Source organism: Stenella coeruleoalba, assembly GCF_951394435.1.
Source record: "Stenella coeruleoalba genome assembly, chromosome: 4".
Lineage (NCBI taxonomy): Eukaryota > Metazoa > Chordata > Mammalia > Artiodactyla > Delphinidae > Stenella > Stenella coeruleoalba.
In genome coordinates this window covers 66,314,411-66,334,160 of record NC_137149.1, presented here as the reverse complement: position 1 = coordinate 66,334,160, position 19,750 = coordinate 66,314,411, and the positions used below count along the sequence as shown (strand labels likewise).

Genomic DNA, 19,750 nt, shown 5'->3' with positions numbered 1-19,750 from the left:
TAGTTGTGTAATCTTGGGCATGATACTTAACACTAACTTGACATTTCTTGGATTTCCCTTCTGCAAAACAAAGATGACAATACATAACTAATATGGTTGCTTTGATAAATAAATGCTGTAATGCTGCAGGTCAGTGGGTCTCAGACTTCAGTTGCATACCAGTCACCTGGAAGGTTTGTCGCCACCCCCAGAGTGTCTAATTAATTAGGTTTGGGATGGAGCCTGAGAGTGTGCATTTCCAATAAGTTCCCATGTGATTCTGGTGCTGTTGGTCTGGGGACCACACTTTGAGAATTACCGCTATAGATATTCAAATTGAAAAATGTGCACCCCTTACCAGCAGCAATAGAGAGAGAAATCTGTCCCTCTGCCTCCCAGGGTGACATCTATTACCTTGAGTAGGCTCCTTCACCATCCCATGGTCACTTGCATTTTTTTCTTTAGCTGGAGATCCTCACCATTCCCATCTGTGTCTTGAGCCTGAACACACATCATTAGCCAAGAACTGAGCATAACACGTAAGCTGCACTTAGTTCCACTACAGTTTCTTTTTTGGAAACAGGGGTCATATGTAAAAACTACACATATTTCTTCTGGAATTAGTCTGCTACATCAATGCCTGTGTGTCGGGTGTTCAGAGTGAACTGTGTCCCCGTGGTACCTTCATGAGCATCTGGCATAAATCTCAGAGCCATTCTACCCAGCTGGATGTCTGCCCTGATTCCTAATTTTCATCTATGTTTCCTGCTAGAAAAACAGCATAGCTGTGACCTTCAGCCTGATCATGTTGGATCCTTCTCACACCCCCACTCCCAGTATGACCTCAAGGATAGACAGAGAAATCAAATTTCTAGTATCGGACTGTGTGAACTAGAAAGCTCACTGCCATAGACCTCATGTGCCCCAGCTTAGACCTCCTTTTCATGCCACTGTCCATATCAAGTTCAAGATTACTCTGCAATCTGACTTGGGTTTTTGAACCTCAACCCCTCACGGATGCTTATAAGAGGAGCAGTGTAATAGATTGTAAAGAGCATGGGTTCTGGAGACCCAAAGACTTAAGTTAGAATCCTAGCTTGATTACCAGCTTAGGAAGCCCTTGACCAAATTACTTAAGGTCACTTGAGCCTCGGTTTGCTTATTTGTACGATGGGAATAACAATTTGATTCATAAGATTAAATGAGATAATGCATATGAAAACACTGAATTCAGTGTCTGACTATAGTAAGTATGAGATATGTTAGATTTTTAAAAAAAAATCATAGTGATGATGAAGAGGATGATGACAACTGACAGAGGGAGGACAAAAAAGAAAAACATTCCTATTGGTGAAGTTAAATCTTTGGCTATTTTCTGGCCAGCTTCTGCCCCACATTTATCCCTCCACCTTAAACTCCCACCATGCCTTATATTGCATAGGACTTCAAAAATAAATTAAAAAATCTTTCCAATGGCTGTCCTAAATCCTAAGATCCAGGAATGGTCATTCTGTTCTTCCCATGATAGACAGGACTTAAAGAGTTAATAGGGACAATTACTCTGCTTCGCGGAATTTCTTAACGGTGGAGAGGTTCCCAGGAGCCCTCTCTTTATGTAGGGCTGTGAGTCTGGAGGTTGGAAACGTTGCCCCTAAGAAAGCCGGACCACACAGTGCTCTATTCTGCAATCTCATGAAATGGGCTCCTTAGTGAGAGACACATGCAATAGATGAAAAAGCAATGGACTAGAAGTCGGAACAGCTGGATTTCAGTTGCAATCTCTCACCAATAACTAGTTGTATGGCCCTGGACACTGTTTCGGAATATTTTCTCTCTTCCCTTGTGTGTAACATATATACTCACTCTGTAGGATCTCTTCTACCTTTCAAAAATTATGATTATCTCTGTTTTAATTTTGGCCCTGGATTAGTCTTCCATCCTGGAAGAATCATAATTGACATATAGGTTTGTCAATTTCACAGTTCATTTCATGAAAGTCCTGACAGTCACCCAGTAGCTAGCATCAAGAACTACATCATAGGAACTTCCCTGGTGGTCCAGTGGTTACGACTTCACCTTCCAATGCATGGGGTGCAGGTTCTAAGATCCCACATGCCTCGCGGCCAAAAAACCAAACCATAAAAAAACAGAAGCAATATTGTAACAAATTCAATAAAGACTTTAAAAAATGGTCCACATCAAAAAAAAAAAAGAAAATCTTTAGGAAAAAAAAGAACTACATCATAATTGTGATGCACCACCTTGAATAAAAAACAGAAGAAAATAACACTGCATTCAAGTAAGACTTATGGAAAGGTAGTCCAAAATCTCATGGATATACACTTATTGTATCGACATTTCTGTAGCTCCATTTATGCCCTAAAGTACAAAAATAAATGCCTTTAACCTTTAAAAAAGCTACAATCAGGTAACAAAACAGCTTCCACAACATGATTTGATTTTTAAAGAACATACATAGAGTTATGCACATCGAGGTAATGGTGGTGTTTATCACTCAACGATAGTTACAGATTTTGTAAATTTTTTTCTTTTCTTATTATCAGTATTTCCTAATCTTCTACCATGTGCATGTATTTCTTTTGTAATAAAAAACAAAATGCAACATTCTGAATCCTGCTTCTCTATTTCACAGTGTTTTATAGTTTCTCTGCCTGAAAAGAAATTCAGAGTACTACACTTCTAATCTTTTTATGGATGAAAAGGAGAAAAAAACCATTCATAGCTCCCTAGCATGTTTTCCAAGCAGAACATTTTTTTCCATTAAACTCTATCCCATCTTTAAGAACTCTCTTATTGAGGTATCCTTAAACTATTGCCCTTAATTATGACTGTTTCTCATAAAGAAGCAAAAAGTGCTTAGCCTGACACACACACACACACACACACACACACGCACACACACACACGCACACACAAGGTTGCAGGTTTCAGAGCTCAGATTCACCTGCTCTTCCCCCAACCAGCTATAGAGGTTTTCACACTGGGACACCTTAACAGACTGAAAGAGGCACAAAAGCAGAGTTGCCTACCTGGATCTGAATCCTACTCTAGGTTGAGTCATGACTCTGCTATCCTCAAGTTGTGTGACCTTGAGCCCTTTACTTCCCCTCTCACAGCCTCAGTTTTCTCATCTGCAAAATGAGTACACAACGTTGTCAGGACTGCGTGAGATCCTACTCGTAAAAAGGCACAGTCCAGTGCATGGAAAATAGTAATTACTTATTGGAGCATTGAATGGCTTAATAAATTTAACTATAATTAATTCTAAAATAAAACTTAAGCCTCCTCCCAAATAACTTCAGAAACTTAGCTTTTTTGGTCCAGTACAAAATCCCACCCCATCCTCATCAGTTTTCTCCTATTTGAGAGGAAAAAATATACTTCAAGTATATTTTAGGTAATTTTTTTGCTTCGATTTTATTATATCAAAACTCTACCTATACAATTTCTCAATTTTAAAATCTTTTAATGCTCAAATGAGCTATTTCTTAATAAAAAGATTATTATTTCTTATTTCTCAGAAGTAGAATTAATATCTAATCCATCTAACTACACAAACAGAATTTTTTGAGGTGGAAGGAAATTCAGAAGTAGCAGTATCTTTTCTATTCAGATAGATGCCCATTAATACAAACTTATGTTTATATAAGTTTAAAAAATATTTTGAATATTCACATATTCACACTCACTAGCTTTTAAGTTCCTAGCACTAAAACAAAAAGAAACTCTGTTAAATGTTATATTCAAAAGGGATGGTACAGTGTCTGTTAGTACATAAACTTAATCTTTCTTAAACTAATTATCAAACTTTTTTGGTAGCAACTCAGTGGGGCAGTCTACTATAAAATGAAAGCAGAGGGATGTTGAAAGGACCATCCCCATTACCTTTCATGTTTCACTGATTTACTTATTAATCTGTTGTTCTTGTAAAGGCCTCTAATGGTTAATCTTGCTATTGCAAAGTACCAGCTCTGCCATGTGAGTAGGGAAAGTACTCGGCCCATCTTTAAGTGTGGTTTATAATAATACCTGCTTCATAGAGACATTGTGAGGATTAGATGAGACAAATGTATAAATCATTAGCAGAATCTGAATATAAGTGCTTATTAAATTTTATGCAATATTATTATCACTATTTTTTATTACTGAGAAAATATGAGCATTGGAGAAGTTAACTTCTTAAGGTTTCTTTAAAGAAGACTATTTGAAAGAGATTAAGTTCCCATGAGAACAGCAATATGTCCTGGTCTATTTTCAAAGTTCATTCCTTCATAAATTAATTCCTCTTGTTACTCCCTTGGGCCAGCTTAGGAGAAAACCTCTTCAATTCCCTACTTCATGGGGTGATTTTACCCCATGAAGTTGACATTCACCTGGTTGAACGCAGCCCTTCACAACCAGTAATTAGGACTTTTTTTTCCCTTAACTATAAAACCATTTAAAAATATGAGTAAAAATACAATGTGACAGACACCTGTAAGTGTAACAATGCTGAAATACCAAGATTAAGCATACACTAATATTTTGCTTTCTTTACTTCAATTCTCTCACTTTCTTTTCTAAAAAATGAAATGTTACACCTACATCTCTACACTCAATCTGCCATCTTCCTCCCCAGCAGTAACCACTATCCTAATGCTGATGTGTATTAGATTCATGGCATTCTTCTACTTCATTACATATGTAGCATCCATAAATAGTACTATTTTTAAATTCTACATAAATGAATTATACTTAAAGTATAATTTGCAACTTACTCTTTTTTATTCAGCATTGCATTCTTGAAATAAACCATACTTACTCTTGTAGATCTGGAACATTCATTACAAATCTTTGCATAGTAATTGTTTGAATAAACAATGGTTTATACATTTATTCACTGTTAAACGGATTATTTCCCTTGTTACAAACCTGCTCAAAGACCCTCCCTGTGCACAAATGCCTGGGGTTTTCTAGGGTAAAGAAGTAATAAAATAGTAGGATGGACACCAGGTGCAAATTCACCTCTACAAAGTACTCACAAATTGCTCTCCAAAGTCAGCAAACCAATTTACACTCCAACCAACATGTATGTGGTTTCATCTTCCCCCACATCCTCATGAATGCTTGGTACTGTTACATGTATTGAATTTTTCTTATTTGTCATTGGTATTATTTCACACCTGCATGAATTATTTGCCAATCCAATCATCTGCCAGGAATCTTGTAACGTCATTTTCTGAAAAAAGTCTTTGTAATATCAGGAGACAGAGCAAATGGATGCATGAGTCTAACAATTCAATCATTCATGAAGGATATTTTCTTAAATAAAAAGACAAAATCAGTGAAGGGGATGAGTCAACATCTGAAAATATAAATATGAACCAAAAATCATGTTCTTCTTATAAGGCAGCTGGAGGTAAGCCAACAAAAGAAATCCTAAAGTTCAACTCCTGCTCTGAAATTTAGGGTCATTTAGATTGTATTCATTCCTTAAGAAACCACAAAAGCTGCAATTTCCTTTGTATCTTTCAGAAGCAGGGCAGAAATAAAGTCCTCATAGAAATTAATAAATATTGCTGTGAGATCTCATATTCCACTTAGCTGGCAGATCAAGACTGGTTCAATAATTTATATATCAGTTGAGGATAAACTAATGAGCTCTGTGTATGAGGTTGCGTTTATGTAAACGGAATTGTATCCAAGTCTTTCATGTTACAAATGTGCTTGCTACTGGGTCTTCATAAAAATAAAAACCACAGTGGTCCTATGAACACGAATGCCAATATTTTTATACAAAGTAATATTAAACACAATAATCTACTACACATTCCTACCTACCAATATTGTACCCATTTCCAGATAAAATTATGAAGAATAATCCTCGCCTTGGTAAATGTAATTTTTAAGATTTAAAAAAAATTTTAGTTGTTGCTTCTGTCATTTTTGTTTGCTTTTGTTATTCTATTCCCATTTATACTGCTACCATTGAAAGATGATAATACTCAGCTATGTAAACTGTCTTTCATTGTGGTCTAATCATTGGGATGTATTCTAAGTAATCTTACATAAGAAAACATTCAAACACCTAAAAATAATATCTATACAGATCCAAAATAAAATAAAGCTGATGCTTGGTACTGGCACATTACATTCTAAGGCAGCCATAAAGGTGCTTTGATCTGGATCTCAACAAGACTCTCTGTAAAATATTTAAAATAATTTCCTAGTGTTAATGTTAATTTCATATTAGATAAAAATATATTGCATGCCCTTTCATTTCCATGACTTATTTCTAAGAGGGAGTAGGAGAAAGACTGCTTTGATATAAAGACCTTTTGAAATTGACAATGCTTGATCACTGGATATTCAATAGAGGCAATGATTCAACTAAATTTATATTTGTAAGTGTAATCATTTACTAAGAAATGATTTTTAACAAGCCAAAATATGCATATTATTAACAAAACAATGCAGCGACTTTAGATATTTTAGATACCTAAAGAAAACTGTATCCAACGGAGATACAAAAGAAGTTACAACAGACACCACAGAAATACAAAGCATCCTAAGAGACTACTACAAGCAACTCTATGCCAATAAAATGGACAACCTGGAAGAAATGGACAAATTCACAGAAAGGTATAACCTTCCAAGACTGAACGAGGAAGAAATAGAAAATATGAACAGATCAATCACAAGTAATGAAATTGAAACTATGATTAAAAATCTTCCAACAAACAAAAAGTCCAGGACCAGACGGCTTCACAGGTGAATTCTATCAAACATTTAGAGAAGAGCTAACACCCATCCTTCTCAAACTCTTCCAAAAAATTGCAGAAGAAGGAACACTCCCAAACTCATTCTATGAGGCCACCATCACCCTGATACCAAAACCAGACAAAGATACTACAAAAAAAGAAAACTACAGACCAATGTCACTCATGAATATAGATGCAAAAATCCTCAACAAAATACTAGCAAACAGAATTCAACAACACATTAAAAGGATCATACACCATGATCAAGTGAGGTTTATCCCAGGAATGCAAGGATTCTTCAATATACGCAAGTCAATCAATGTGATTCATCATATTAAAAGACTGAAGAAGAAAAACCATATGATCATCTCAAGAGATGCAGAAAAAGCTTTTGAAAAAATTCAACACCCATTTATGATAAAAACTCTCCAGAAAGTGGGCATAGTGGGAACCTACCTCAACATAATAAAGGCCATATATGACAAACCCACAGCAAACATCATTCTCAATGGTGAAAGCATTCCTCTAAGATCAGGAACAAGACAAGGATGTCCACTCTCACCACTATTATTCAACATAGTTTTGGAAGTCCTAGCCATGGCAATCAGAGAACAAAAAGAAATAAAAGGAATCCAAATCGGAAAAGAAGAAGTAAAACTGTGACTGTTTGTAGATGACATGATACTATACATAGAGAATCCTAAAGATGCCACCAGAAAACTACCAGAGCTAATCAATGAATTTGGTAAAGTAGCAGGATACAGAATTAATGCACAGAAATCTCTGGCATTCCTATACACTAATGATGAAAAATCTGAAAGTGAAATCAAGAAAACACTCCCATTTACCATTGCAACAAAAAGAATAAAATATCTAGGAATAAACCTACCTAAGGAGATAAAAGACCTGTATGCAGAAAATTATAAGACACTGATGAAAGAAATTAAACATGATACAAACAGATGGAGAGATATACCATGTTCTTGGATTGGAAGAATCAACATTGTGAAAATGACTCTACTACCCAAAGTAATCTACAGATTCAATGCAATCCCTATCAAACTACCACTGGCATTTTTCACAGAACTAGAACAAAAAATTTCACAATTTATATGGAAACACAAAAGACTCCGAATAGCCAAAGCAATCTTGAGAAAGAAAAACGGAGCTGGAGGAATCAGGCTCCCTGACTTCAGACTGTATACTACAAAGCTACAGTAATCGAGACAGTATGGTACTGGCACAAAAACAGAAATATAGATCAATGGAACAGGATAGAAAGCCCAGAGATAAACTCACACACCTAGGGTCAACTAATGTATGACAAAGGAGGCAAGGATATACAATGGAGAAAAGACAGTCTCTTCAATAAGTGGTGCTGGGAACACGGGACAGCTACATGTAGAAAAATGAAATTAGAACACTCCCTAACACCATACACAAAAATAAACTCAAAATGGATTAGAGACCTAAATATAAGACTGGACACTATAAAACTCTTAGAGGAAAACATAGGAAGAACACTCTTTAACATAAATCACAGCAAGATCTTTTTTGACCCTCCTCCTAGAGTAATGGAAATGAAAACAAAAATAAGCAAATGGGACTTAATGAAACTTAAAAGCTTTTACAAAGCAAAGGAAACTGCAAACAAGATGAAAAGACAACCCTCAGGATTGGAGAAAATATTTGGAAACGAATCAACAAAGAATTAATCTCCAAAATATATAAACAGCTCATGCAGCTCAATATTAAAAAGACAAACAACCCAATCCAAAAAATGGGCAGAAGACGTAAGTAGACATTTCTCCAAAGAAGACATACAGATGGCCAACAAACACATGAAAGGATGCTCAACATCACTAATTATTAGAGAAATGCAAATCAAAACTACAATGAGTTATCACCTCACACCAGTTAGAATGGACATCATCAGAAAATCTACAAATAACAAATGCTGGAGAGGGTGTGGAGAAAAGGGGACCCTCTTGCACTGTTGGTGGGAATGTAAATTGATACAGCCACTATGGAGAACAATATGGAGGTTCCTTAAAAAACTAAACACAGGGCTTCCCTGGTGGCACAGTGGTTGAGAGTCCGCCTGCCGATGCAGGGGACACCGGTTCGTGCCCCGGTCCAAGAAGATCCCACATGCCGTGGAGCGGCTGGGCCCGTGCACCACAACTACTGAGCCTGTGCTCTAGAGCCCGTCAGCCACAATGACTGAGCCCATGTGCTGTAACTATTGCAGCCTGCACGCCTAGAGCCCATGCTCTGCAACAAGAGAAGCCACCGCAATGAGAAGCCCATGCACTACAATGAAGAGTAGCCCCCACTTGCCGCAACTAGAGAAAGCCCATGCACAGCAACGAAGACCCAACACAGCCAAAAAAAAAAAAAGAGAGAGAGAGAGAGACCCAACATAGACATTAATATGAGCATATGTGATGTCTGGCACTGTTGCAGTCATCAAGCAACCATGAGGTAATCTGCTGTAGCGCAGGGAATGGAAAAATAGAAAGAGGGCAAGAATTGCAGTTTCTGATGACTTTGTTGAGCCACTGAAATAACTAATCCTAGAATAGTCCTACTTTACAGAATTCTGATAATATAAGAGGATCAGCTAAGGAATGTATTCAGTTAAAAGTAATAGAAACCCCAATACAGGGGTTTAAACTAATAAATTTTTATTTTTCTCTTTCAACATTAAGTCCAGAGGTAGGTACAGAGTAGGGATAGAAGATGAGTGACATACAGCAATACAGAAAGGATGTATGTTTAAAGTATTGAGCAATACAGAAATAAAAGTATGGGTTTATAATAGGAAACCAGGAGGGAATATGAATTAGCCAGACCACAAAGTTTGGTCTAGAACGATGACTTGAGCTATGTTTAAGGTTATGTTTACTTCAATCTACCACGAACAGCCAAAAAAGCAATGCAAAAGATAAATATGAGATCGAGGGAACAAGTGAGCCAACATAGCTCCTCATGCCCTGGTTTCTCACAGAAGTACACCCAAAGTTATCTATGCTTTAATAGAGTGAGGAATCACATTGGAGGAAGCCACAATTGTGAGCTTTCTGTCTCTTATACTGTTAAGCTATAGAGGAACAGCTCAGGAATCAAGAATCTACATATTCTGTTATTGTAAGAGGAAAAAAAAAAAAACCATTCTACCAAGAAAAAAATCTTGCTAGACCTAATTCTGTGATGATTCCATGGCTGACACAGGATTTTAGAACTATATTGATAAAAGACAGGACTAGCTATGGAGAAACAGATGCAAAACACCAGATTCTTGGAATGAGATTCCTGTGTTAAGGAGTCTAAAAAGCCAAGCCAGGGTGTGTTAGATTTTGCTATGCTCTATTATAGAATCATCTCTGATGCTGTGAAGCCCTCAACATCGAAAAGGAGAGCAAGTGGCATGTGATGGAGATTTTAAATCCATTAAGCTTAGTCACTCAAAACTTTTCCTTCATTAAAACATAAAGAAGCAACATGCAAGGAAGTAAGTCAAGCTCCTAGCAGAGTTAAAGAACCAAGTGCACCAGGGAACCGAGCAGCAAGTGAAAGAAACCTCCAAAGGGCAGCTGCTGCTCATAAAATCCACAAATTCAATACCATAAGATGTGAGTCACAGAGGATTTTAAAACAGGTGAATGTGTGTGTGATGGAATTTGAAAGCAAAAGCACACACTGATAGCTTCAAGGGGCAACTGATGGTAAAAAGACAGTTTTTTAAAGAATGGTATTGAAAATAGCCTGGGGTGATTTACTGTAGGCTAGCAGTTCCCAAAGTACGAATGATTTCTGTACCAGCAGCATCAACGTCACCTAGCAACTTAATACACCAATTCTCAGCCTCTGAGGTGGAAGCTGGCAGTCTAGCCAGTGTCAGGGTGATTCTAACACACACCCAAGTTTAAGAAACACTGGTGTGAGGACAAGAAGTCCTAGCCGCCAGTCGGTGCGGTGAGGTGACCAAGAGCACCAGCTCTGGAGTCACACAGCCCTGAGTCTGGATCTCACATCGTCTGCTTCTAGATGCATGAAGTTCGGCAAGTACTTAAATCCTCCAAACCTATTTACAAATACACCTATCTTAGAGGTTCATTGTAGGAATTACCAGTAACATTCATGAAACCTGCTCAGTAAACAATATTAACTATTATTTCATCATCAACATCTTCACAGCACTGTCTGAAGGCATGAATATACTACTTCTCTGTGTGCAAAGGCACTGAGATACTCATGTTCAATATATTCTGTAAAACAATGAGTACCATTTTGTAGCAATATTTGTATACAAATAGTTGAATTACTAGTAATAGTAACAACTCTTCTATGCTTTAACATATTTGGCATTGTTCTAAGGGCTTTACATACATTAACCCGCTGAATCCTGTTTAATCCTCACAAAAACTCTATAAGATAGAGCCTATTATTATCCCCATTTTACAGATAAGGAAACTGAGGCAAGAGGGGTTAAGTACAGTGCCCAAAGTTACAAAGCTAGAAAGTGGCAGAGTCAGCATTTAAATACAGACAATCTGTCTGTGTGCTTAACCACTACGCTATACCACTTCCCTAAGTTAAAAACAAATTTTGATGTTTAGGGCAGAAGTTTCAGCTGTCTAGAAAAATACACTTACATGAAATATCTCGTTCTCCAAGGGACTGGAAAAATGAAACTTCCTATTCTTAGTTCTGCTACCTGCTCTGTAAGCATCTCTTCTGTACGCATTAAATGCACTCAACCGATTCCACAGACAAGCTGGTGGCCTAAAAAGTGGGATGGCTGTTCCCTCTAAAATGGTAGGAAGAAATAAGAGACATAGGAAGAAATAAGAGGCAGGAAGAGCTAGTGAGAAATGCACTTAGTGGGAAAATTCATTGAGTTCCCCAGCCTCTAATGTTCTCAGTGCAAGGGCATTCCAGGAAAACAGAACAAACTATTACCCTCTGGCAGCAACAGTATCTCCGCTATGTCTGAGTCAGATGCTCAGATGGCTGAATGTACTCCGAGGAAATAAGAGAACAGAGCTCAAGGGGAACAGGCTGCTTTGCTCTGAGTTGCTCTCTGTATGCCTGAGCAAGCTGCCTGGATACCTGTGTATGCGTGGAAGGAAGCAGTTTCCTCGACCTTGCTTGATAGAGTTTTATGGATATATGTCAGGGCTTTCAAAACTTCTCAGTGTTCTAAACAAGAGAATTCAGACTCCAAAGCTGCAATAGAAGGAGGCAGTCCTTTGGACAGAAAGCTGCAAGACAGGTCAATTTTACCCTTAACTCGTTCAATCTCTGGCTTTTGAATGCCTGCCAAATTCTTTAGGCTTCTTCAAGGTGACCAATCCAAATAATTCACTCACTGTTTCAACATTCTCAGTTGTCAGTTGTTCCGAGTCTTACTGCATTGTGATAAGAAAAAAACAGAAACAAAAGCAAAAGTCCGTATTTCGTTCCCAATGCCAGAAAACAAACTGCGATGAAATTGAGAGAATGTGAGATGAGCTTTCCCCCTTAATATTTAGGGAGAAACATGCATTGGACCAGGTTTTTGGCAGAATGGAAATTTCAGTAAGTGTGCTACTCCTGTTCTCTCTTGCTGAAAGTGGTATCTCATTGCCAACACACACATTCCCTAAACATCTGTTATGGAAGCAGACATTGAAAAAGAAATACCTATGGTTTACTCTATACATTTTTCCACTATCTAATCTACAAAGAAATACTAGAAGCAGTAAGATTTCTTATATGTTGAGTAAAATGTTTCCTTTCACTATGACTGTTCATTTGTTCTAACAGCGAGAGTTTTTCTATGAGAATATTTCCCCTCATCTTCCACTCAACTTATCTGCAAAGAATTCCTAAAAGTTAAAGAACTTTCAGCTTTTGCTAGATGTGTAATAATATTGAGAAATTAATATTAATTTATAGGTGTGATAATGGTATTTTTTTAAGTTTAGTGACTTTGATCTCCTTCAGGAACTAAGCTTCCCACATAACAGAAGGGAAGGACTCCGTAAGGTCTATGGAACAAATTGCCTCAATGTCTTTCATAAGAAAGGCATTAGGTCAATTACTTAGCATAAAAGTCTCTCTTAAGTGCCATAAATTTAAAAAGAAACATCCTCTAATTTTCCATTTTATATAATCCCTTTCAGTAACTCCAAAACTCTCAACAAAGTACTTTTCACGTAGTTTTGACAGCTGTGTTCTGGGGATTGAAGAGATGGGGGAGTAATGGGATTGAGGGCTCCACCTTCTCTCTGAGGTCTTTACTCAGTGTTTCCTTTTCTAAGAATCCATCACCAACCCTAACATCTACTCTCTATGCTCCCTTCAGGACAACTCTCCATTTCTCCATTTGTTTGTTTCTATTCAATTCACCATCATCATTCAGGGTACCTAGATCTTAAAACTAAAAGTAACCAATTAGAAAAAGCCCTGGAAAATAAACAAACTCCAATCCAATGTCGTTGAAAGAACTGTACACATTAATGTTGACAGGAAAAAATATGAAGAGAATGTAAAATAGAATAACACAGTAATGGATTAGTTGAAATGAATCAAATGGACCAAATATGGACTTCTGTACATGGAGAGAAGTATTTGGATTACTTGAATCTAGAGAATGAGCCCTGTTGACAGACACAGATGCTAGAAAAATTTCAAGGGTATCTGTAGTTCTAGAGCTCAGATGTCCTAAATGACATCTCTGGTTAATATTCAACCTCAGCCAACTGAGAGTGTAATCTCCAAAAGTGCTTGGAATGCTAACCCTAAAATTGTGTGGATGACATAATTGTTTTCAAGAGAATTATTAGCTTTAAACCTGGAGAATGATGCATTCATATGGTTAAGTAAATCAAACTTATAGTACTAATATTTTTTAGTAAAGTTTAGAAATAATCAATGTATTTAAGAGAATTCTACCTATTACAAAAATGGTTCATCCTTGTGATTCCAAACTAAACTGACAGGACTGAATAATTGATTTAGTCAAAGAAATTATTTTGAGATCCACCAGTATTAGAAAATTCAAGAAAGCCTAAGACTTATTTTTATAAGTTAAATTTATCCTATTTTAATGGTTACTTAAGTACTTGGAAGGCTCTTTCAGGTGAGTAAAGGACTTAAAAAGAAAACAAAATGTACCGACTTATTAAGTGTAGTTTAAAACATTTAAGGGAGTTTTCGTTTATGAAAAGAATCAAACATTAACACCTCCTTAAAGAAATTCTTAAAATTTGCTACATTTTTAAGTAGAATAAAATGATTAAGTTGAATTTCAAAGCTTAAGAAAGAACTATGTTTTTAATATATAAATTTAATACATTTAATATTAAATTTTAAAAATAAAGTTTGCTTTGGATAACTTTTTCGGGATCCAAAAGCCGTCCTCAAGAACACGGAAAACTAACATCGACAAGACGGCCACAGCAGCTTCGTAATATGGTATGCCACCCTTCCCTCACAGTGCAGTCTATACACAACTCAAAGACTGATGCTTCCATAATGCTATTAAGTACCATCTCTCTTCAGAGACCTCTAATTCTTTAATTTTTCCCTTTTCTGATTTTAAAGAGAGACAAAATGGAAATAGAAGACCTTTCTATGTGTTTATTTCATCCATTGCTTTTGTGAGTCTTGTTTTCACCCCTAAGATTTTTTCTTTTTTAATTTTTATTAAATTTGTTTAAATTTTAAAAAAAAGTTCACCCATTTTTCCCACCCCCCAACAACCCTTGTCTCTTGCAGCCACCAATCTGATCTCTGTATCTATGAGCTTACTGTGTTTTTATTTTTTGTTCATTTGTTTATTTTTAGATTCCACATATAAGAGAGATCAAATGATATTTGTCTTTCTCTGACTTATTTCACTTAGCATAATGCCCTGGAATTCCATTTGTGTTGTCACACATGGCAAGATTTCATTATTTTTATGGCTAAATAATATTCCATTATGTCTCTCTCTATATATATGCAATTTCTTTATACATTCATCCATTGATGGACACTTAAGATTGTTTCCGTATCTTAGCTATTGCTAATAATGTTACAATGACCATAGGAGTGCATATATATCTTCAAATTAGTGTTTTTGTTTTCTTCAGATAAATACCCAGAAGCAGAATTGCTGGATCATATGGCAGTTCTATTTTTAATTTTTTGAGGAACCTCCATATTGTTTCCCATAGTGGTTGCACCAATTTACATTCTCACCAACAGTTTATGAGGGTTCCTCTTTCTCCACATCCTCGCAAAACTTATTTCTTGTCTTTTTTTATAATAGCCATTCTAACAGCTGTGAGGTCGTTATCTCATTGTGGTTTTGACTCGCATTTCCCTGATGATTAATGATGTTGAGCATCTTTTCATGTACCTGTTGTATTTTTTTGGAAAAATGTCTATTCAGATCCTCTGCCTATCTTTAACTGGGTTGTTTGTTTTCTTGCTATTGAGTTGTATGAATTCTTTTTATATTTTGGATATCAGCCCCTTATCAGATATATGATTTGCAATTATTTTCTCCCATTCAATAGGTTACCTTTTCATTTTGTTGATGGTTTCCTTTGCTGTACAGAAGCTCTGTAGTTTGATATAGTCTTACTTGTTTATTTTTGCTTTTATTTCTTTTGCTTTTGGTGTCAGATTCAAAAAATCAGCACCAAGACCTATGTCAAGGAGCTTACTGCCTATGTTTTCTTCTATGAGTTTTATGGTTTCAGGTCTTATGCTCAAATCTTTAATTCATCTTGAGTTAATTTTTGTGTATGATGTAAGATAGTAATTTGATTTCATTCTTTCACAAGTGGCTATCCAATTTTCCCAACATCATTTATTGAAGACACTGTCCTTTCCCCATTGTATATTCTTGGCTCATTTGTCATAAATTAATTGACCATATATGTGTGGGTTTATTTCTGGATTCTCTATCTTGCTCTATTGATCTACGTGTCTGTTTTTATGCCAGTACCATACTGTTTTAATTAGTATAGTTTAGTTTGAAATCAGGGAATGTGATGCCTCCAGCTTTGCTCTTCTTTCTCAAGATTGCTTTGGCTATGCAGGCTCTTTTGTGGTCCCATACAATTGTTAGGATCATTTGTTCTATTTCTGTGAAAAATGCAATTGGAATTTTGATAGAGACTGCAGTAAAATCCATATTTTACTTTGGGTAGTATGGACAATTTAACAATATTAATTCTTCCAATCCATGAGCATGCAATGTCTTTCCATTTATTTGTGTCTTCTTCAATTTCTTTCATTAATATCCTGTAGTTTTCAATACACAGGTCATTTACCTCCTTGGTGAAATTTATTCCTAGGTATTTTATTCTCTTTGGTGCAATTGTAAATGGAATTATTTTCTTAATTTCTCTTCCTAATACATTGTTATTAGTGTAAAATGCAATCGATTTTTGTGTATTTACTTTGCATCCCACAACTATTGAATTCATGTATTAGTTCTAACACTTTTTGATGGAGTCTTCATGGTTTTCTACATATAATATCATGTCACCTGCAAATGTTGACAGTTTTACTTCTTCCTTTCAATTTGGATGCCTTTTATTTCTTTTTCTTGTCTAATTGTTCTGGCTAAGACTTCCTATACTATCTTGAATAAAAGTGGTAAGAGTGGACAGCATTGTCTTGTTCCAGGTCTTAAGGGAAAAGGTTTCAGCTTTTCACTGTTGAGTATGACGTTAGCTGTGGGATTGTCATACATGGTTTTTATTATGTTGAGGTATGTTCCCTCTATACCCAGTTTGTTTAAAGTTGTTATCATAAATGGATGTTAAATTCTGTCGAATGTTTTTTCTGCACCTATGAGATGATCATATGATTTTTATCCTTCATTTTGTTAATATGGTGTATCACACTGATTGATTTGCAGACGCTGAACCATTTAAATGAATGGAATAAATTCCATTTGATCATGATGTATGATCCTTTTAATGTATTGTTGAATTCTGTGTGCTAACATTTTGTTGAGGATTTCTGCATCGATGTTCATCAAGGATATTGGCCTATTATTTTCCTTTTTGTGGTATCCTTGTCTGGTTTTGGTATCAGGGTAAATTTGGCCTCATAAAATGTGTGTGTAAGAGTTCCCCCTCTTCTATTTTTTGGAAGAGTTTGAGAAGAATTAGTAACAATTCTTCATTGAATGTTCGGTAGAACTTACCATGAAGCTGTTTGGTCCTGGACTTTTGTTGGTTGAGAGGTTTTTGATTACTGATTCAATCTCCTTGCTAGTAATCTGTCTGTTCAGATTTTCTATTTCATCATGATTCAGTCTTAGTAAGTTGTATGTTTCTAGGAATTTATCCATTTCTTCTAGGTTGTCCAATTTGTTGGTGTATAAATGTTTAAATTTTATTTGTCTTTAAAACAGGAAGTCACCTTAATAACTAATAACTTATCAACAATTTATCCATTTTCTACTGTACTCAATTCAATATTATATTCAATTAGCATTTAATAAATTATTTGCTAAACTCCATCAATTTAAAACCTACTTCATCAAGACTGTTTCTAAAATAAAGCGAACTCTTTTCCTTTTTTCTTATAAATATTTAAAAACACAATTTGAATAAAACATAGTTTCATTATGATGTCCATGAAGAACTCCAAGATTTTAATAATGCAACCTTGAGAATGATTTCTGAGATTTATGAGGAAGCCAGAGAATGCTGGCTGCCTACCCTCAAAGGCATCCTCTCCTTCCTCATTGGTATCAGAACCTCAAATTTTATCTAGGTACACTGCCAGCTGAATAAGAAACTAAATTTACCAGCCTCCCTTTCAGCTAGGTGTGGCCATGAGACTAAGTTCTGGCTAATAAGATTTAAGCATAATTTCTTTGGAGACTTCAGGAATGGATGCTTAAAGAGATCTATCTAAGCCTGCTGGGATCTCTTTTTATCTTTATTCCTTTTCCCATCTTCCAATGCGGATGTTATAGCTGGCATACCAGAAGACAGCTAGGACCATGAGGTGACCTTGAGGATGGAAGCCATATGTTAGCATGCAGAGCAGAAAGGGAAGACCCTGATTCTTTGATGCCAGTGTGGAGTCTATCTTCAGACTTCTTTTATATGACAGAGAAATAAACTCCCACTTCATATAGATCACCGTTATTTTGGGTTTTCTATTATATACAGTTGAATCTTATTCTAAATGACATAAGAAGACATATTTGTTTTAACATTTTAATAAATATTACTAATCAGCATTCTTGCAGCAAGTCTCTTGAAACCCATAAATAGAATCCTGCATTAAAATTACATATTCAACATTCCTGCCATCTGTCATACAAATGACAGATTAAGTAAACGTATGTTATTTGACTATACAAAGAAAGGCAATATTGAGGGAAATGCCTCTAGTACCTAAAATCATTTAATTTTACGTCACTCAGAGTATAAAAACAGTTTGGATGCACCAGATGATAATAGCTAAAATTTGTACAGTACATTATAATAAATTATCTCATGTACTTCTCACAATATTCTGATAAAATAGGTATTATAATTAGTCCCCATTTACGTATGAAGAAACTGAGGCACAGAGAAGTTAGGTAACTTGGCCAAAGTCATACTACTGGTAAGTGGTAGAACCTATATATGAATCTAGTTGTTTGATTGTAAAGCCTGTATGTTAACCCATTAGCCAATCTGAGGTTCTGAAAGGTTTTTTAATGATATTCTCAAAATCCAACCACTAGAAAGAACCAGAACTGAGGTGCAAACCGGTCTTCTGATTCCAGTTCTTTTCATTAAGTCAGGATTGATACCAATGAGGTTTTTAGATTAATCATACATTTTTTTCAGACTACTGAAAGCTATGGTAACATTAAAAGATAAACAAAACACTTCTGTCAATTAAGCATATGCTAAAATATAACATACACTTAGCACCTTTCAAAGAAAGTAATGAAGGTAATCTCCCCTCCGTGAATGTCAGAACTTCTGGTTCAATAAAAAATCGACCCAACATGTAAAAAGTTCAAACATAATCATATCTATATCTATACTTATATCTGTAACTACACAGAGAAGATTATCTTTTCTTTTCAGATAAACAGACTATTGTCCTTTACTCTCCATAGTCCCATAAGTATTATGAAAAATGCCTCATGTTACATTAAAGCTTAATTTTTTAAAAATCATCACTTCCTCTGTTAATTGAACAGATCTTTGACGTCTCCATCTTGATGTCTTTACTTCTACTGTAATTCATGCTCCGTATTGTTACCACCACAAAAATCTTTTTAAAACACAATTTTATCCTGTGCTACCTAGGGCCTACTGTAACTCCCTTTCACCTTGTGCATTCATTCTAACACCTCTGTTGATTTGCATGGTCCTCCATAATTTGGTTCCCATGTACTTATTCAAATCTTCTCAGTATTTCTCAACCTACAGGTCTCCCTTTTCCTCCTTCACTGTCATTTTAGATCAAGAGCAAGTCAGGAGACTCACAGACACAGAGAACAGATTAGTGGTTGCCAAGGGGGAGGGGGTTGCGGGAGGGATGGAGTGAGAGGTCGGGGTTAGCAGATGTAAGCTATTATATATAGAATGGATAAACAACAAGGTCCTACTGTATAGCACAGAGAACTATATTCAATATCCTGTGATAAACCATAATGGAAAAGAATATTTAAAAAAGCATATATATGTATGTGAATCACTTTGCTGTACAACAGAAATTAACATACACACACGCACACACACATGCACACACACACACAAAAGAGGAAGTCAGAAGAAGCCAATGGGGGCCAACACTAGGCACAGGATCAAACCAAGGGGCACTGGAAACCTTGAGGGGCTATGCAGGCAACAGACTGCACCCACTTCAATTAGAGGCTATATGGCTGCTGAAAGCCTGGGAGGCAAGCTGGAATCAGAATAGCATGGATTCAGGAACAGGAGGAAAGAGGTTCCAATTTAACAGGCAAAGGTCAGCTTTTAAGAGGTTAGACTAAATGA

The 19,750-nt window shown here is 36.0% G+C and overlaps 1 protein-coding gene across 5 annotated transcripts in view; it reads right to left on the bottom strand.

Moving 5' to 3' along the window:
- Window positions 1-19,750, bottom strand: part of GRXCR1 (glutaredoxin and cysteine rich domain containing 1) — a gene marked incomplete at its 5' end in the record, with an annotated part of 298,880 nt that overhangs the window by 271,916 nt on the left and 7,214 nt on the right. Inside the window, one exon of one of the 5 annotated variants that reach the window (XR_013828192.1) lies at window positions 394-480. The exons of the other annotated variants lie outside the window; for them this stretch is intronic. The remainder of the gene's footprint in view (window positions 1-393; window positions 481-19,750) is intronic. 5 annotated transcript variants of the gene reach the window in all.